A 19,596-nucleotide genomic window follows, 5' to 3' on the forward strand; every position below is an offset into this window, starting at 1 on the left:
CAAAATGTGATGTGGTTATAACCATACTGATATGACACGTGATTTACCACAACGACCTAATGGCGCCGAAACTGATGTGACATTTGTCACCCGTAGACTTGCAAGTCCCACTGTAGCTAGCAGCAAGGTGTGGGGTGTCAATCCCGTATAGATCTATACACAAACTCATGCTCTCCCTCCAGGAGACTCTGGTTACAAAACGCAACCTAACAAGTATATTGCTAAGTCGTGAAGTGGTGGCTCACATTAATTTTATAGTATTCTTGTATTAGTATTGTATGTTCTCTCTGTTCTAGTGTATTGTATGTTCTCTTTGTATAGTGTATAGTATGTTCCTCCCTGTTTCTCATTATAGTATGTTTGAACTCCTAAACTATACCTACTAAAGTTTAATAGTATCTTTTCTTGAACTGTTACTGACTTGAAGAAAAGACTCATTTATCTACTAAGTTATGATTGTACTTTAAAAACGGAGTTTTGTAAACTATAAAGTAACATAACTTAAAAAGAGTTTTTGAAATGTTTTGATCACCTATAAGTACATAAGCAATCCTTTAAGAGATGTTTATAACAAAACATTTACACAATTATCATTATGTTCAACTTGTATTCCCCTCCTTAAAAGCATTTTAAACAATTAAAAGATTGATTGATTATAGGGGTATGAACTCACCTTATGTGGGTGATTCAAACGAATATGCGTGTAAGGATGAGAAGTTCCACGAATGAAGTCCCGAGACACAAACGAGTCCTAAATGACATATAAAGGCATATATTGGTATGAATATAGTGTTTAGAAGAAACTACATGCAAGGAAACACGCTTAGGGACTAGGAAACACTTGGACCAAGTGTTAGAATCACATGTGATTCATCTAATGGGTGTGTACGGCCACAAAGAGGAGTGTACGGCCATGGGTGTACAGCCATGGAGTGTACGGCCGTACACTCATGGTAAAATGTGCACAAGAGGGTGTTTGAATGATAGGGAAGCTTGTGGGACTATTGCTCAATAAGAATAGGAACTAGATTCTCACTTTGGAGGTCCTTTTGGGGTGTTTTGAGGGGTGTACGGCCACACATGGGTGTACCGCCGTACACTCCTTTGGTTCCAGTTAAATATCGATTCTAGGATGTTTAACATGATTATCTAACATGTAATAAGCATATGGAAAGGATACTTACACTTTGGAGGCTCAAAAGGGTGTTCATAGTCACCAAGAACAAGTGTGTGTTCTTGGTGTTCTTGGTGAAAGATGAAGATCTACCCAAAAAGATGATTTTCATGGATGAAATAAAAGGGTGTTACTACGTTAAGAAGAATAACAACTAATCAAAACGGAAGAAAGGCTTACATTCTTGAAGATCGGGATGAAAAGTTTGATGATAGTTGAGAGAAAACTCGAGTTCTTGACTTGGAAACTGAAGAAATGACTTAGAAATGGAAGGATATCACACTTATGGAGGGGGTGTACGGCCAACATGGGTGTACGGTCGTACACACATGTGTACGGCCGTACACTCATGTGTACGGCCGTACACTCCTTCTTATGGAGTGTTCGACTCGATTTCAACGTGAAGAACTTACGCAAGTCAATCCTATACTCAATGCTTGAATGTACTGAGCTTTGAACCCTTAAATAGACTCTAAACAAGGCTAAAAGATAACAGAAACGAGTCTGACACACGGTTGAATTGAATGGCTGGACTTACAAGGCAAAAAATTTCGGGTTGTCACAGATACCTAATATCTCGACATTACCTTTCTCGAATCGATTTGATATGGTTTTGGTGGTGAGAAATATGAAGACTTCCCGCCTTGATTTTGGAGAGTAAACACCTTCTTGAAATTTGCTTGCGATCCTTTCTGGACCCTAAAACGATTTTGGAGCCGAAAAAGAGTCTTTGATATTAGTTTGTGATTGTTCCTAGAATTTAACCTATCCTCCTTCAAACGATTTGAGTATCAACACTAGCATTTACCAAAGTTAATAAGAATAACATTTTGGTCCTTGTAGATAATTAGTTTACATTTTAGTTGTGGTTCGGTTTTAAACCGCATAACTTGTAGCGGTTTTTTTGACACTGAAATATAAACGCATAAAAAAAATCTATCAAAACTTCCATATAAATTATAAAAATTCATAAAATATGTGAAGAAAATTTCATAATTTACATATATATTTTGTTGGTAACATTTTTTTAACGCATTAATAGAAAAATATTAACTACTATTCTTTTCCTTTTTGCTAAATTAGTTGCTAAAGATATATATAGTCATTATTTAATTAGTATAAGTATATAGAACTATTATTATATATTAAATATAAATATATAATTTATTTGATATATAATATAATAGTATAGTTCGGTTCGGTTTTTGCGGTTGGTGTATATATTAAAACCGCAACGCATAAAAAACTTTTGGTTTTTGCAAAAGTATCTGCATAAAACCATAATCCTAAATGTCCGATAAATAATAAGTCATTAGCCTTAAGTTGTTGGTCATAATCCCATATGCCCTAAAGTCACAGGCCATTAATTAGCTTTCGGTGAGTATCTTGATTATCTATAGTAATCCAATCGCTATAATTCCAAATGGCCCATAAATAATAAGTGATTAGCCTTAAGTCTTACTCATAATCTTGTAGCCATAATTCCCTACACCCTAAAGGCATTAGTCATTAGCATTCAGTGAATGTTTATTATCATATAGCCATAATCCCCTATGGTTATTTGCAGTATGCTTTATATGATCTTGACTTATGATTCAATTGTCATGTTGTTAATGAGCATACATATATCCATAACCCCATTTTTTCTTAAGTAGTGGTGTTTGTTAATAGTTATATATCCATAACTCCCATTTGACCTTATGTAGAGGTGAGTGATAGTGATAGTAGGTGTCAGTGGTTGATGATGGTAGTAGGTGGTGGTGATGGTGAGTGATAGTGGCAATGTAAGTGGCTGATGATGGTAGTGGTGGTGGCGGTGGTTGTGGTGCTGGTGGTGGCGGTTATAGGTGGCGGTGGTCATAGTGGTAGCGGTGGTGGTAGCCGTGGCAGGTGGTGGTGGTGGTAGGTGGTAGTGGTGGCGGTGGCGGTAAATGGGTAGTAGTAGCGGTGGTAGGTGGTAACGGTAGGTGGTAGTTGAGGTGATAGGTGTTGGGTGGTGGTGGCGGTAGCTGTAAGTGGTGGCAGTCGCAATAAGTGGTGGTGGTGGCAATGGCGTTGGTAGGTGGTGGTGGTGGTGGTGGTGATAACGGTAGGTGGGTGTTTGTGGCGACGCGGTAACGGTGGTAGGTGGTGGTGGTGGCTATAGTGGTGGCGGGTGGGGGTGGCCGTGGCGATAGGTGGTGGTGGTTGCGATGGTTGCGATGGTGATAGTAGGTGGTGGTGATGGTGAGTGATAGTGGCGTTGTCAGTGGCTGATGATGGTAGTGGTGGTGGTGGTTATGGTGTTGGAGGTGGCGGTAGGTGGTTTGCGGTTGTAGGTGTTGGTGGTGGTGGTGGTAATTGTGGCAGTGATGGAAGTGGTAGCGGTGGCAGGTGGTGGTGGTAGTAGGTGGTAGTGGTGGCGGTGGCGGTAAATGGGTGGTAGTAGCAGTGGTAGGTGATAGCGGTAGGTTGTAGGTGAGGTGATAAGTGTTGGGTGGTGCTGGCGGTAACGGTAAGTGGTGGCAGTGGCAGTAAATGGTGGTGGCGGTGACGACGGCAGGTGGGTGGTGTTGGCGGCGGCGATAGGTGGTGGTGGTTGCGATAGTGATAGTAGGTGGTGGTGGTGGCGACGATAATAGGTGGGTGATGTCGGCGATGATGGTAGCGATGGTAGGCAGTGGTGGTGGTGGCGGCGGTGGCAAGTGAGGATGGCGGTGGCAGTGGTATGTGGTGGTGGCCGTGGCGGTAGTGGTAGGCATAGATGGTGGCGGTGGCAGTGGTAGTTGGTGGCGGTGGCGGTGGTAAGTGTTGGTGGCGGCGACGGTGGTGGTGGTGGCAGTGGTGGAGACATTATTGTGGTGGTGGTGGTAGTTGTAGCGGTGGTGGTGGTGATAGTGGTAGCGGTGATAGGTGGTGGTGGTGGTGGGTTGTGGCAGTGGCGGTAGGTGGTGGTGGTGTTTGTTATTAGCCATATATTCATAACTCCCCTTTGGTCTTATGCAATGGTGTCTGTTAGTAACAGTGTTGTAAAACTCGCCGAGTTGGCCGATTACTCCTCCGAGTACTCGCTACTCGGCCCCTTACCGAGGCGAGTTATAGAATCCCGAGTACTCCCCGATCGGTCCCTTATTAAACTGAACAATGTTGTAAAACTCGATCAACTCGGTGATTAATATGTATAATATACTTAATGATTTATTATTTAACACACATACATGTGATTATTACTACACATATATCTTAAATTTTCAGTAATTACTCACGAAGTGAGACCATTATGTGTTTTTTCAGTTTTTGTGTATTCACATTTATCTAATTTTGTTATATATTTCAATCAACTGATGGTTTAAACTTATGATTTTGACATATATAATTTCCCTACAAATATTTATACATGAATTACCAAATCCGAGTACTCCCCGAGTAATCCCGAGTACTCCCGAGTACTCGCTACTCGGTAGTCGGCCGAACAGATACCGGGTAACGAGTTCTACAACCTAGGTTAGTAACCATAAACACAAAAACTATTTGTAAAAATAATAAAATCCTTTTAAACCAAACGTAAATAATGTTTTGTTGATTTTAAAGTTAAAAACTATATATTTTCTTATTAATATTTTATGTAAACACAAAAATAACTAACATAAAATCATTATCACTCTTATTTGTAGGAAATTATTGTTATTTTTTATCCATCAAATTCTGCGTGTAATTAAAATTTTAAAATTCACAATTTAAAAAAAAATAATAATAATAAAAAAATCATCAAACACCTTATGTGCATATGATTTAATATAGTAAACTTCTTCAATCAACCGGTTCTTGAAGAATAACTTTAAAATAATACAAAATGTGGATCAAATTAACATAGGAAACTTCTTCAATCAACCGGTTCTTTTATCACGACTATTTGTTAACTATTAAACACGCATAATAGATTAAATCATGGCTATGTGTTCTAAAAATTAGCAATAAAATACTCATAGTCACATGTTTTATATTTAATCATAGTTTTGTTTTGTTTTGTTTTTTTTTTTGTTTTCTGTTTTGTTTTTTTGTTTTTTGTTTTTTTGTTTTTTGTTTTTTGTTTTTTGTTTTTGTTTTGCTTTTACACCCCTAATAATTTAATCAGTGACCATTAAATACTTAAAATCAATTTTTTTTTTATCTTTTACGATGACTATCTTTTACTTTTATACATACACCAAATTGTAAAAAGTAACAATAAATTACTTATAGTTACAAGTATTTCCTTTTTTCATGAACATGATTTACCTTTTAGCCACAGATAACATGTTTAACTGTGACTATAACATACTTATACTTATAGATTTTTTTCTTTTATCATGACAAAATGTTCATTTTTAGACACATATAATACACTAAACATGACCATAAAATACTTATAACTAACTGTTTGGTTGCTCTTAATCAGTGTGTAATTAACGATACCGTATGGACACACAAATAATTAATGTGGCCATATATTACCTTTTAGTTACGTTGCATTCAAATGTCAATATCTGATCCATGATACAACCCAATAAACATTTGCTTCATGTGACCAAATAATAATCTATTGTCTCTTATAAAAACCATCACAAAGTTTTTCCATATATCTAACAAAAATTTGGCGGATGGTGACATTTGGCCTCATTGTTCCGATGCGGCTAATAATTGTCACATTTGTTATGTTTAACCGTGTCTAAAAGTTTCAATTATATTACTATTGGTCATGAAATACAACTTAAAATGTCACTAAAACAATGACTGAATTTTAGCAATAACCTTTAGACACAGTTTTAGTCAAAAGTGTGGTCTGGCGGTTTCGGAAAAAGTGTGACCATAGGTCATTTTTGTAGTAGTGTTGGACATTTCAACACAACCCAACGTTTTTATTTAAATGGGTGGATATTCCCAACCCAACTTAACCTTTCAGATAAATGAGTTGTCACTGAGTTGACATGTTTATGTAATTCTCAACCCAACCTATTAAATAAATGGGTTAAACCTGGGTTAACCCATTTAAAATAAAAAGTAAATAAAATAACTAAAGATTAAACCATTTAAAGTAGTTCCAAACTTAAGTAACCTTTCAAAAATTGTTAAAGACTTAATGTGTTTGTGACTTAATTGTAGGATGTTGATGTGAATGCTTTTCTTCAAAACCCGGCGTTTGTGATGGTAATTGGATATATTATCCGCTCGTTTAAGAACCAAGTCAACGAGGAAAACAACGATGGGGAAGAAGAAGACACATAGTATTTTTTTGTTTTATGTTATGGATGATGTTATTTTGGATTTATTAGATAGTTTATGGATGATATATTTGATGTTTATTTTGAATTTATTAGATAGTTTATGTAATGTGGTATGTATTGACTCTGTACTTTTATCAAATCTGCATATTATAATATATATATATATACATATATATATATATACATATATATATATATATATATATATATATATATATATATATATATATATATATATATATATATATATATATATATATATAGGGCTAGGTTATAATGTGGATGGTAAGTATTGTGTGAATGTAGGGATGAATATGGACCAAGAGTTTAAAATACACATTCTAATAGAATACATATTCTAATTGAATGAACATTTTGAATAATAACTAATTTTTGAACCATGAGTTGAAGAATAACAACATTCTTAAATAATAATCATCTATTATTAACATTATTAAAGAAAAAATAAACAAAAAAACAATTTTTACTATCACATTCTATAAAAATACAATGTCATTTTTTGAATTTTTGCCACATTCTATAAGAATACAAGCTTTATAGTAAGTCATTCTTGATAAAATCTTCATTCTATAAGAATACAATTCATCAAAGAATCTTCATTCTCATTCTTGTTTCATGCTGTTATATTTTGACATGTTGATGTGTGAATCTCAATTTTCATGAAATTGTCTCTTAATTTCCATCTACCACCATTGTTGTTCCAAATAACTTTGCTACATTCCGAGTGGTCCTGAAACAAAACACATACAAATAATGAAGTTCAAGAATATAAATACATACAACTTGTGGCCTCAATATACAACATTCTTGATACAAAATTTTTTCTTCACCGATTGAGATTCAAATGTCATTCGTGAAGAATAAGAACATTATTCAACTATCATTTGAAGAAGATTTGAAGTGCATCTTATAGAATGTAAAATCCTTCTCGGGGGATTAGAAAACACTGAACTATTCAGTGAAAATAACAAGTTTTTATCCCCCTTTTCAACTCCAAGCCTTGGTATTTGTCAATAATCAATTTGAATGGTCAACCCTGGAAGTCAAAATCAGATCAAAAAGTTTAAAATGGAACTGCAAAATCACTTTGTTGGAACAAAAATCGGATCTAAGGAGATAAGCGGTCAAAGTCGGATCTTGAATCGTGTTTGGTATTGATCGGAATAGAAGGAATTTGTAACACCCATAAAAATTGAGCCAATTTAAAACATTTTAATTCGTTCAAACACCATTAAGTTCATACATCTCGTTTTCAAAATAGTTTAAACATCAGAGTATCCCCCAGAACCATATCACAAAAATCATAAAACATGAGGAGCGGTACGATCACGCCTTCGCCTTGCCACGATCTCCTGAAGTACCTGAAACAATACACTAAAACTGTAAGCCCGAAAGCTTAGTAAGTTACCCCCAAAATACCAACCACATATAACCATACTCATATCATATCACAATACAGAACAGCCATGCACATCGGGTCTACTGTGTGACTGGTCCGCCCGCACCGGGCCTTCAGTCCACCTGGTCCACCCTCCGAGTCTAACCATGTACACCTGGTCCACCCTCCGAGTCTACAGTGTGATTGGTCCGCCCGCACCAGGCCTTCAATCCACCTGGTCCACTCTCTGAGTCTACAGTATGACTGGTCCGCCCACACCGGGCCTTCAGTCGGCCTGGTCCACTCTTCGAGCCTCGACACGTCTGGTCCGCCCTCTTGGGGCCTTCAGCCTATCCGGACCGCTCGTTGGGCCTTCGGAATAACCGGTCCGCCCTGGGTATGTTGGCCTACATCACAAAGCAGGACCCGCCTCAACCCAATCCCCGTCAAATAACCATGTGCACATAACAATTAATCTCATAACAAATCCTTAACCAGACAAACAGTCTAACAGATCACATAGCATACCAACATCCTAACCAGGATTCCGACCTAACCGGTCACTAGCATAACATTACCCTATATACCGGGTACCGACCCTAACCAGGTCACTAACATAACACCATCCTAAATACCAGGATGCAGATCTAGCAAAACAATAACATAACAAACAATACCCAGATTCCCATCCGATAAAGGGCCGGCCTTGGTGCCGTAGACCCTGTCGATATAGTGAGGATAACTCACCTGCAATTGCCGACTGAAGAGATACGACCAAGCTGCTCCGACCACCGACACGAACTTCACCACAGCACACTACCAAAGAGCCAATACCAAAATTACCAAAATACATTTGGAAGTCAAACTGGTCAACTCTTGGTCAAAGTCAAAGTCCTCAGTCAAAGTCAACCTTCCTGGTAGACTCTACTCGCCGAGTCGTCCCGTCGACTCGTCGAGTTCCTATACTCAGAAACTCCCATAACACGACTCAACTCGCCGAGTCGCCCCAAGACTCGTCGAGTCCAACGATCTCCGAGTCTCATCCTGTCCAACTCACTGAGTCGCCAACCGACTCACTAATCCAAGGCTTTAACCACAAAAGGTTGGGTTCTGCGACCAGAATCGCCGAGTCCAAGAACAGACTCGCCGAGTCCAAGGCAATCTTCAACAGACTCGCCGAGTTGTTCTTCAACTCGTCGAGTCCATGCACAAGTTCATACAACTCGTCGAGTACACTCATGTGACTCGCCGAGTCTCTTCAGTTCTCAATCCATACAGAGGCTTTTCGAGCCATGCAGGGGCTCTAATCCATAGATCCACTCTTCTACAGCTTAACCCTCACATAAAGTTGCAACCTTTACGTGCTTCTTGCCCCATAATGCCAAAAACCAAGCTAGAAAGGAACTTAACTCTTGGGGGAAAGGCTTTTGCATAGCAACCAAAAGGGCTTTCTGCATCTTTGATCCAAATAGAGCTCAGATCTGGAGTTTCAACTCCAGATCTAACTTATACACCAAGATCTCATCATATCATCTCCAAACAACCCTAAGACTTCCATGAAAGATGGATCTAGAAAGGAGAAAGCAAAGGATAATGATTCATTACCTCCAAAACGACCTCCTTCTGAAGAGTAATTCGAATCTCCACAAATCTCCTTGATCCAAGCTTCTTGATCTTCAAGATCTCTTCACAAAACACTTAATAATGCTCCAATTTGCTTCCAATGGCTCTCACTCACGATTCTAGGGTTTCTGGATCTCAAAGGGGGATAAGGGGGCTGAGGGGAGGACATTAAGTCCTTTAAATAGGGTGCAACCCCAAAGATTAGGGTTTTCTCTCTTCAGCGCCAACTCGTCGAGTCCAAGCCGCCGACTCGGCGAGTTGGTCACTTAACCCGCGACAGATTCTCGCTCCGACTCGGCGAGTAAATGTGCCTACTCGTCGAGTCCCTTTCTTAGTTTACACCTTAAGTCCTTCAATAGCACCTCTGGAATTTGGGGTGTTACAACTCTCCCCCACTTAAATTAGGCTTCGTCTTCGAAGCCTACTGCATTATACGCTTCAGAATAAACCCCTCGCACTGCAGACTCTGATTTCTCAATCAACTCATGCTCTTACAAACCCTACTTCTGCATCTCTCTTAAAATGGCTCGTTTTCACGTGGCATCCTTGCCACTACTCCAAGCCGACCATCAACCTTTCAACTCAATAGCACTACATATTAACCACGTATTACCCGATCATACCATCCCTTCAAATCAGGAACACACCTTCGCGCCCTGCGAACGCTAGATACCACAAACACCCACTGAGCTCTGCCAAGATACTAACCCACCTTTCTTCACCCAAAATTGGCGATAACCCTGATAACTTGCAACCTAGAACGAATCCTCATGATGGGATACCCCATATTGGAATACCTCCGCATACATAACTCAAGTCTACAACCATACTCAGAGCTAAGGACCTTGTCCTTGCGTCACCCTCGAACCCTTCGGTTCGACACAACGGAGTGCAACCCACTCACAACTCCCTATCACGATCCCTAGGTCCTTGGCCTTCGACTGTAATATCCTTATACAGTCCTCGGCACCGGTCCAGACTACTCCCGAGTCTGTTAACCTGCTGTCTCACCTTCCCTTGTCCCAATCTCCAATCTGGAACCACTTTCCTCCTCCTCTTTCAAGGAGACTGAAAACATGCCTGCGCATCATCCAACATTGCCACAACCTCAACGGGCATCCAACCCGTATGTGCTTCCATATATCCGGTACAATCCCAGTGCTTACTACCAAGCACTTTCGATCATCCATTTACTCCACTGCCTTCCTCTCAGAGGACTCAAACTCCTTCCGGAGCTACATACCTTCCCTTCCCAGGAAGTTCACTCAACAACCCTTACCGCACCTATAAGTGCCACTGAGCTAAACTCCACTCTACACTATCCATGTAGAGCAACCGCTATTCTCGAACTCCTATTTACTCTGAATCCGATCACATAACTAACAAGGCCCACGCACGGCCTCCAGCCAACTTCATCATCATGATCAATCCTTGGGGCCAGACCATATCGATTACTATTGCATAGCGACATGCTCACTCATTCTCCGCATACAGATCTACTAACACACCTAGAGTCTTCAGCATGACTGGACCGCCTTACCAGGCCTTCAGCCTATCTGGACCACTCTCAGAACCTTCAGCATGCCTGGACCGCCCTCCTGGGCCTTCAGCCTGTCTGGACCGTTCCCCGAGCCTTTGGTCTGACTGGTACGCCTTCCGGCCTTCAGTCTATCCGGACCGCTCAAACTGTCGTACGTCACCCTGAACCATCCTTCCCGGGAATCTCTCCTATGCATACTGTTCTAGCCCTCTTGGGGTTTCGAACTCCATCTCCATTCCATATACCCAATCCCCGGCCTAACCATAGGCCTTACAACAATCAGTCACCTTTTCCGAAAACCATGGTCTGTGCTCCGCCCCACTTGTCTACCACTTGCTCTCACCGATCCACACCTCAGCAAAATATTGTTGAAATCCAAACAGCTAACCATCCTTGGATGCATGTTGTCTCACCGGAGAATTTTCCAATTCTCCCCCACTTAGTGCACCGACTACCAACCACCAATGCCCAAAACTAGCATAGCTCAATTTCCCTTACTCCATATATTCCCTCTTAACCATGAACTGACTCTCTCGGGAGTGAGTAACCTTCACCGAATAACCCTTCCGCCATCGCACACCCGAACTCCAAGGAAGTCTGAATCTCAACTGAACACTTCTCGCATCGCAGTTGCTATTCCTAGCAACGAGATCATAAACCTTATCTTTCAACCAAGAATCCTCCTGAATGCTAACCAACTATAACTCCTAGCTACTAAGATCCTCAATCATACTACGAACATGCGGAAAAACATGCAGACAGATTTACAATACTACACAAATAACAAGATAACAGGATATCAAAATGGAAACATACCCGCAACTGCATCCGAATCTGCCCTGACCTCCTCTGCAGTAAGCTGGAATGCGCGTCCCTAAGCCCTCGGAGGCTCCGCTCCACCCTGACTCCTGCCAGTAATCCTCAAAGTGGTCGGTGCTGGAGCCTGCACCGATCCTGCAGCAAACTGTGGGCAGTTGGCCCTCAAGTGTCCAACCTGATGGCAGTGATAACAAATCCCCATATCCTGTACGGGGGCTGACTGACGGCAATCCCTCGCATAATGCCCCTCTCTCCCGCACTTGCGGCACGCACCACCGGACCTACAAACTCCGGTATGACCCTTCCCACACTTCTCACAAGTGTGGCTGCTCTGACTCCCAATTCTGGAGTCAACGGTTTTGGACCGTTTCGGCGCCGGCTACGACTGCACCGGGGCCTGTCTCTGCTCTCGCAACTGCAACTCCATCTCTAACTCCCGCCGCCTGGCGGCCTCCTGCAACTCTAACAAGGTATCACACCTCTGCGTGGACACAAACTGCCTGATGTCCCTCTTGAGCATACTCAGATATCGGGACATCTGAGCCTGCTCCGAAGCAAACTCAGGGCAAAACATCGCCCTCTCAGTAAACATCCTGGTGATCTCCGTCACCGACTCTGAATCCTGCTTCAGCTCCAGGAACTCCTGAGCCAACCTCTCTCTCTCAACGTGCGGAACATAACGAGTACTGAACATCTCCCGGAACTGATCCAAAGTAACCGCAGCCCGCTGCGCATCAGAATAAGATCCCGTAGTCAACCTCCACCAATCCTTCGCCCCGAGCCTCAAAAGGTTCAGAGCGCACCTCACCCTCTGATTCGCAGGGCATGAACACGTGAAGAAACAACCCTCCACGTCTGACAACCATCTCATAGCAATGATCGGATCCTGAACTCCATCGAAAGTAGGGGGCTTCGTATTATCGAAGTCCCGATACTGAAAACCTCGACCGGTTCCTCCCCCTGCCAATGCTACAGCCGCTGTAGCTGCCGCGGCAGCCGTCTCAGTAAGAGCTGCATAACGATCATCGAAGTACTCCCTCATAGCGGACTTAATAGTCCCAAACAACTCCAGGATCTGACCCCGGATGATCTCGACCACCTCCTTGCGGATGATCTCCCTGACCCGATCCTCTGTCAACATTGGCCCCTCCTGGCCGATAATCTCAGGTGCCACTGGGGCCTCCTGCTCACCCTGACCTGATCCTGATCCTGATCCAGTCACAACACGCCTCGTAACCACCATACTGCAATACACCAACAAGATCCTCAGATACCTCGCATAACCTCCGAGAACCAACCTTTAACCAACAACCTAGGGGTTGTGACTTCCTTGACATGCGTATGGTCCTGTGCTTTCAGTAGTACGGGCCCATACTACCTTCCACACCTACCCATATTTGTCTCAAGTATCACCACAACGCCCTAAGCACAAACATTCATAACAAGCACTCAATCCTCACTCCAGGAGGAAAGTTGATCATCTCATATAAGGAAAACCCTAGGCTAGTAGGCATCACATAATCAGGCAATTCTATCATGCAATTCATGAACATTCAAGAACCGTAAAATCATGTTCATGGCCAAAAATTCATGATCTTGTGGTTCTAACTCCATGCATGTAAGGATCTAAGCATTAGAAGAGGTTTGGAAGGGTTTTGGGGCTTCAAAACCCCCATTGAAGGAGTTTACGGTTTTGGGAGGCTCCCCCAAACCGTAAACACATACTTTTGGTGATTTTTGGGAAGTTCAAACATAGATTTGCATGCATGATAGGATAAACAACTAGTTAGGAAGGATCACTTACCAAATTGGAGCTTGAAAGTGAAGATTTCTTGAGAGAGTTCGATTTCTAGAGAGAGAGTAGAGAGAGAAAGTTCAAGTGTGGGAAAAGCTCAAATGGTGGTCACTCCACCCTTTTATATGCCTAGAGTTAGTGACCCGGTGGGAATACACCCAATACGGACATTAAACGGAGCTTAATATTTTACCCGGGTAAATAACCATTACCCGCACTAGTCATAGTCTAGAAATTTTCAAAAGATTATTTAGAGTGTTTTCACTCAAATAAATATTTCGTTTTCAACACATAGGAAATTATAATAATAATTCTAAATGAATTATTTAATTTGAAAGTGAACGGAAAAACCCCAAATAAAATAAATTTTATTAACGGCATGGGTTATGTTAACAGAATATCTTTCGGGTTGTCACATTATCCCCCCGTTAGAGGAAATTTCGTCCTGAAATTTAGAACCTAGATACAAATCATGGAATTGGAAAGAGATGCGGGTATTTCGTTTTCATCGAGTCTTCGCGTTCCCAAGTGAATTCGGGTCCCCGCTTGGCATTCCAGCGAACCTTCACTATCGGGATGCGGCTTTGTTTTGTTCGTTTGATCTCTCTATCCATGATTTCGATGGGCTCTTCCACAAAGTTCAGGTTTTCGTTGATTTCGATCTCATCCAGAGGAATCACAAGGGTCTCATCAGAAAGACACTTTTTAAGGTTTGAGACGTGGAAGGCAGGGTGAATATTGCTAAATTCATGAGGTAAATGGAGTTTGTAAGCTACGGGACCAATCCTGGCTAGGATTTCGAAAGGTCCTATGTACCTTGGGTTAAGTTTTCCACGCTTTCCGAAGCGTATCATGCCCTTCCAGGGTGAGACTTTCAACAAGACACGGTCTCCAACCTGGAATTCCAAGGGTTTTCGTCGTTTATTGGCGTAGCTCTTTTGTCTATCTCGGGAGGCCTTAAGTCGTTCTCGGATTTGTACGATCTTTTTAGTGGTTTCGCGGATGATTTCTGGACCAGTGAGAGTGCTGTCAGGGACTTGTCCCTTGACCAGCTGCATGTCACCCACCTCAGCCCAGCACAGAGGGGATCTGCACTTGCGGCCATAGAGGGCTTCGAACGGCGCAGCCTTGATGCTGGTATGGTAGCTGTTGTTATAAGAAAATTCAACCAAAGGAAGATGAGTATCTCATGACGCGCCGAAGTCGATGATGCAGGCTCTCAACATGTCTTCCAAGGTTTGGATGGTTCTCTCACTCTATCCATCTGTTTGAGGATGGTAAGCTGTGCTCATATCCAGCTTAGTTCCAAGAGCCTTCTGTAGTGACTGCCAGAACCTAGAAGTGAACCTGCTATCCCGATCGGAAATGATGGACACAGGTACACCATGCAGTCGGACCACCTCTTGGATGTAGATTCGCGTGAGTCTTCCCATTTTGAAGTTTTCCTTGATAGGAAGGAAGTGAGCAGATTTGGTCAGTCGGTCGACAATTACCCAAATGATGTCGTATCCACTCGGAGATTTGGGTAACTTGGTAATGAAATCCATAGCAATCATTTCCCATTTCCATTCAGGTATTTCGGGTTGAAGAAGTAGACCGGAGGGTTTTTGATATTCGACCTTCACCTTGGCGCAAGTCAGGCACTTGCCCACGAAGGTAGCGATTTCGGCCTTCATATTTGGCCACCAGTACAGTTTCTTGAGATCCAGGTACATCTTATCCGAACCTGGGTGTACGGAGTATTTAGTATTATGAGCTTCGTTCATGACAACCTCCCTGAAACCTACGAACTTTGGGGTCCAGATTCGGTCCATGAAACAATAGACTCCGTCGTTTCTAATCTCAAGATTCTTATCCATTCCTCTCAGGGCTTCGCCTGACACGTTTTCTGGTCTTAAGGCTTCCAGCTGAGCCTCTTTGATTTGCGCGGATAAGTGGGAATGGATAGTCATAGTCAGTGCCTTCACCTTACGGCCTGAGTATTCTTTCCGACTGAGGGTATCTGCCACCACATTGGCCTTGCCGGGATGGTAGCGGATTTCACACTCGTAGTCGTTGAGTAGTTCAACCCATCGCCGTTGTCTCATGTTCAGCTCCTTTTGGTCGAAGATGTGTTGTAGACTTTTATGGTCAGTAAAGATGGTGCACTTAGTTCCGTAGAGATAATGTCTCCAGATTTTTAATGCGAAGACCACTGCTCCCAATTCTAGGTCGTGAGTCGTGTAGTTGACTTCGTGTACTTTCAGTTGTCTGGAGGCATAGGTGATGACCTTGCCTCGTTGCATTAGGACACAACCGAGACCTTGATTGGACGCATCGCAGTAGACAACGAAGTCTTCCGTCCCATCGGGAAGGGACAGGATAGGTGCGCTGCACAAGGCTCGCTTCAGTGTTTGGAACGCAGCGTCTTGCTTTCCGCTCCAACAAAAGGGTACACTTTTCTGAGTTAGAGTGGTTAAGGGTTTGGAAAATTTGGAGAAATTTTGGATAAATCTGCGATAGTAGCCAGCGAGACCCAAGAATTGACGGATTTCGGTGGGTGTCTTCGGTGCTGACCAGTTTTCTATCGCTTTGATCTTTGAAGGATCCACGTGTATGCCCTCCTTGCTTACCACGTGACCAAGGAAAGTAACCTTCTGGATCCAGAATTCACATTTGGAGAATTTCGCGTACAGTTGCTCCGATCTAAGAGTTTCCAACACTAGCCTCAAGTGTTGTTTGTGATCCTCTTCGCTTTTGGAATAGACAAGTATGTCGTCGATGAACACGATAACAAACTTGTCCAGAAATGGACGACACACCCGGTTCATCAAATCCATGAACACCGCCGGCGCGTTGGTTAGACCGAAGGGCATAACTACGAATTCGTAGTAAACATATCGAGTCCGAAAGGCTGTTTTGGGAACGTCACCCTCATGGACTCGCAGCTGGTGGTACCCTGATCTTAAATCGATTTTGGAAAAGTAGCTAGCCCCTTGAAGTTGATCGAAGAGGTCGTCTATTCGAGGAAGAGGATAACGGTTTTTGATCGTGAGCTTGTTCAGCTCTCGGTAATCGATACACATTCGAAAAGATCCATCTTTCTTTTTCACGAATAAGATCGGGGCTCCCCACGGCGAGGAACTCGGTCTGATGAATCCTTTACTGAGCAGCTCATTGAGCTGACTAGATAACTCCTGCATTTCTGCCGGAGCTAATCGATAAGGAGATTTGGCTACGGGGGTAGCTCCGGGGATTAAGTCGATACGAAACTCCACTTGGCGTTCAGGAGGGATTGCGGGGAGATCCTCTGGAAAGACATCAGGAAAGTTGCAGATTTCGGGGATGCTCTCGAGGTCTTTAACTTCCTGTTTTTCGTTAACGACATGGGCTAGGAATGCATGACACTCCTTCCGCAGGAGTTTCTGGGCTTTGATGCACGAAATGGTGCGAAGGTTTGAACTGAGTTTATCCCCGTAGATTACAAGAGTTTCATCCGAAGGAAGATTGAGACGGATAGCTTTTTCGAAACAGAGGATGTCTGCACGATTGGGGCTCAACCAATCCATGCCAACGATGACATCAAAGCTTTTTATGGAGACTGGTATAAGGTCAATGAGAAATGAACGGTCGTTTAAGGATAGGGTACACCCTACGTATATCTCGTTAGTGCTCTCTTGCTCACCGTTAGCCATTTCGACGGTAAACTTTTCGGTTAATGGTTGGGATTTTTGTTTAAGAAATTGTTTGAATGCATGACTAACAAAGCTCCTTTCAGCACCAGAATCGAAAAGAATGTATGCATAAGAGTTGTCGAGGAGGAACGTACCCGTGACAACGGTGGGGTCAGCGACTGCCTCTTCTTGTCCCATGGTTAGAACTCTCCCGGTGTTGTTGGTTGTTGTTGCTTTGGGGCAGTCCCTCTTGAAATGCCCGACCTCCCCACAGTTGTAGCAGGCTCGACCAACACCCGCTCCAGAGGCTTGATTTGTCGGTTGGGCTGGGGTTCTACAAAATCACATCGTGTGCCCCTTTTTGCCACAGCTTGTGCATGACATCTCCCGGCATGGGCCGGGATTATGGTGGTAGTTACACTTGTCACACCGAGGAAGGGTGCCAGTGTACCTGCTGGTAGGAGCCTGGGTGGCAGGAGTAGCAACAGGGGTAGTAGCAGCGTGGACCGCCACAGTTTGCTGTTTCTTTGAGGATCCTTGCGAACCCTGACCCTATCGTTTGTTCCAGGATTTCTTCTTGTTTTCACCGCTCCCTTTAGCCGGATCAGAGGCGGTGGCTATTTCCTCGGGATCGTCGCTATGATCAATCAGAATTTGTGCCAAACACTTGGCACTATCGAAGGTTTCCGGCTCCGCAGACAAAACATTTCCCTTGGTTGGCTGGGTCAGCCCCCAAATGAATCGTTCGATCTTTTTGCTTTCCGGGGATATCATTCCCGGACAAAGGAGTGCTAGGTCCTCGAACCTAGAAGTGTAGGAGGTAATGTCAGAACCCTTCATCTTTAGGGTCCAGAGTTCGTGTTCGAGTTTCTGCATCTCGCCCCGTGGGCAATACTGGGCTATCATGAGTTCCTTCAGTTTGTCCCAACCCATGGCATTTGCCACTGGCAGGGTTAAGGACTTGACCCGGCCGTTCCACCAGGTTAATGCTTTGTTGAGGAAAGTGCAAGCGGCGTACTTCACTTTGTTGGATTCGGAGACTGCGCAAATCTCGAATATGGACTCAGTCTTTTCAAACCATTGAGTCAGAGCAATAACACCTCCTTTGCCGTCGAAGGATGTGGGTTTTGCGTTCATGAAGTCTTTATAGGAGCACTCCTTTTGGTGTCCCTGACCACTTTCATGTAATTGAGGATGCACACCACTTCCCTGACCACCAGATCCACCGGAATTTATTTGCGACATGGCAGCAGCCACTGCAGCAGTAACAGCTGCCTGAAACATGACATGATCAAATTGGGGAGGAGGCGGTGGTGGAGGAGTGTCGTTGTTTCTCCTGGTAGATCTCCTTCGGGGAGGCATCTTGATCTGAAATGACCAAGAAAGAGGAGGATGGAATTTAGAGATATGAAGCAAGGATATATCTCATAATAATTTTTAGAGTGTTCTACTAAGCGATAGGACAGGAAAATTACTTAAAGTAAGTAAACTATCGCTAAGGGAGGAATGAGTAGTAACACTCAGAACGGATTTCCATGAGGTATTTGGTTCGGACTAAAATACTCCCATAGTATTTTATGTTGAATGGATATTAGGTAAGTTATAGGCCTGATGTACACCACAGTCACTCCCAAGCACATGTTGGCCTTGTCTCGAATGAATATAGTTGATCAGGCTATATTGACCCTAGACATGACTACATAACTGCGTAGGTTTAACCATAGTGCACAACACCCAAATTACTTATGCTTTGTTCTCTTCGCGATACAGATTTCGGTACTCGGGTATACTTGTATATTTTTATAAAAATACTTATATTTTAAAAGCATACTTTTAGTTTAGAGCACTTAGGCCCCTTAGTGTTTATAGTTGTATACCATGTAAGGTTCGGTATACTTAGTTCACTATAAACAAGGGCTCTGATACCAATCTGTCACACCCCGAAACCGATGGCGGAAACATTCCGGGGCGGAGTGACGTCATGTAGAGTATCACAACCAATGTACATAGCAAGCATAGTAAACACAACCATTACATTACATGAGAAAGTTTTACATTTGTTTGAAAATAAAGTACTACAAGCTTTCTTAGATACATTGGTTAGAACAAAAGTAAAGACGAGTCTTCTATATGCTCCGTCTTCTTCAAAAAGTTAGTAGGAGTACCTGTCTATGGATGCCCTGAGAATACAAGCAGTTTTAAAATATCAGCATAAAGCTGGTGAGTTCATAAGCGGTTTGTTTTCTGGAAAAGGATTTCAGTTTCCTTTAGTTTCATGAACAGTTGATATCCAAGAAAATCCCGTATTTTCTTATAAAAGTAGTTTGGTTATCCCTTTTGTTACACAATC

This window comes from Lactuca virosa, chromosome 2 (assembly GCF_052849685.1).
Source record: "Lactuca virosa cultivar CGN04683 chromosome 2, Lactuca_virosa_CGN04683_v6, whole genome shotgun sequence".
Classification (NCBI taxonomy): domain Eukaryota; kingdom Viridiplantae; phylum Streptophyta; class Magnoliopsida; order Asterales; family Asteraceae; genus Lactuca; species Lactuca virosa.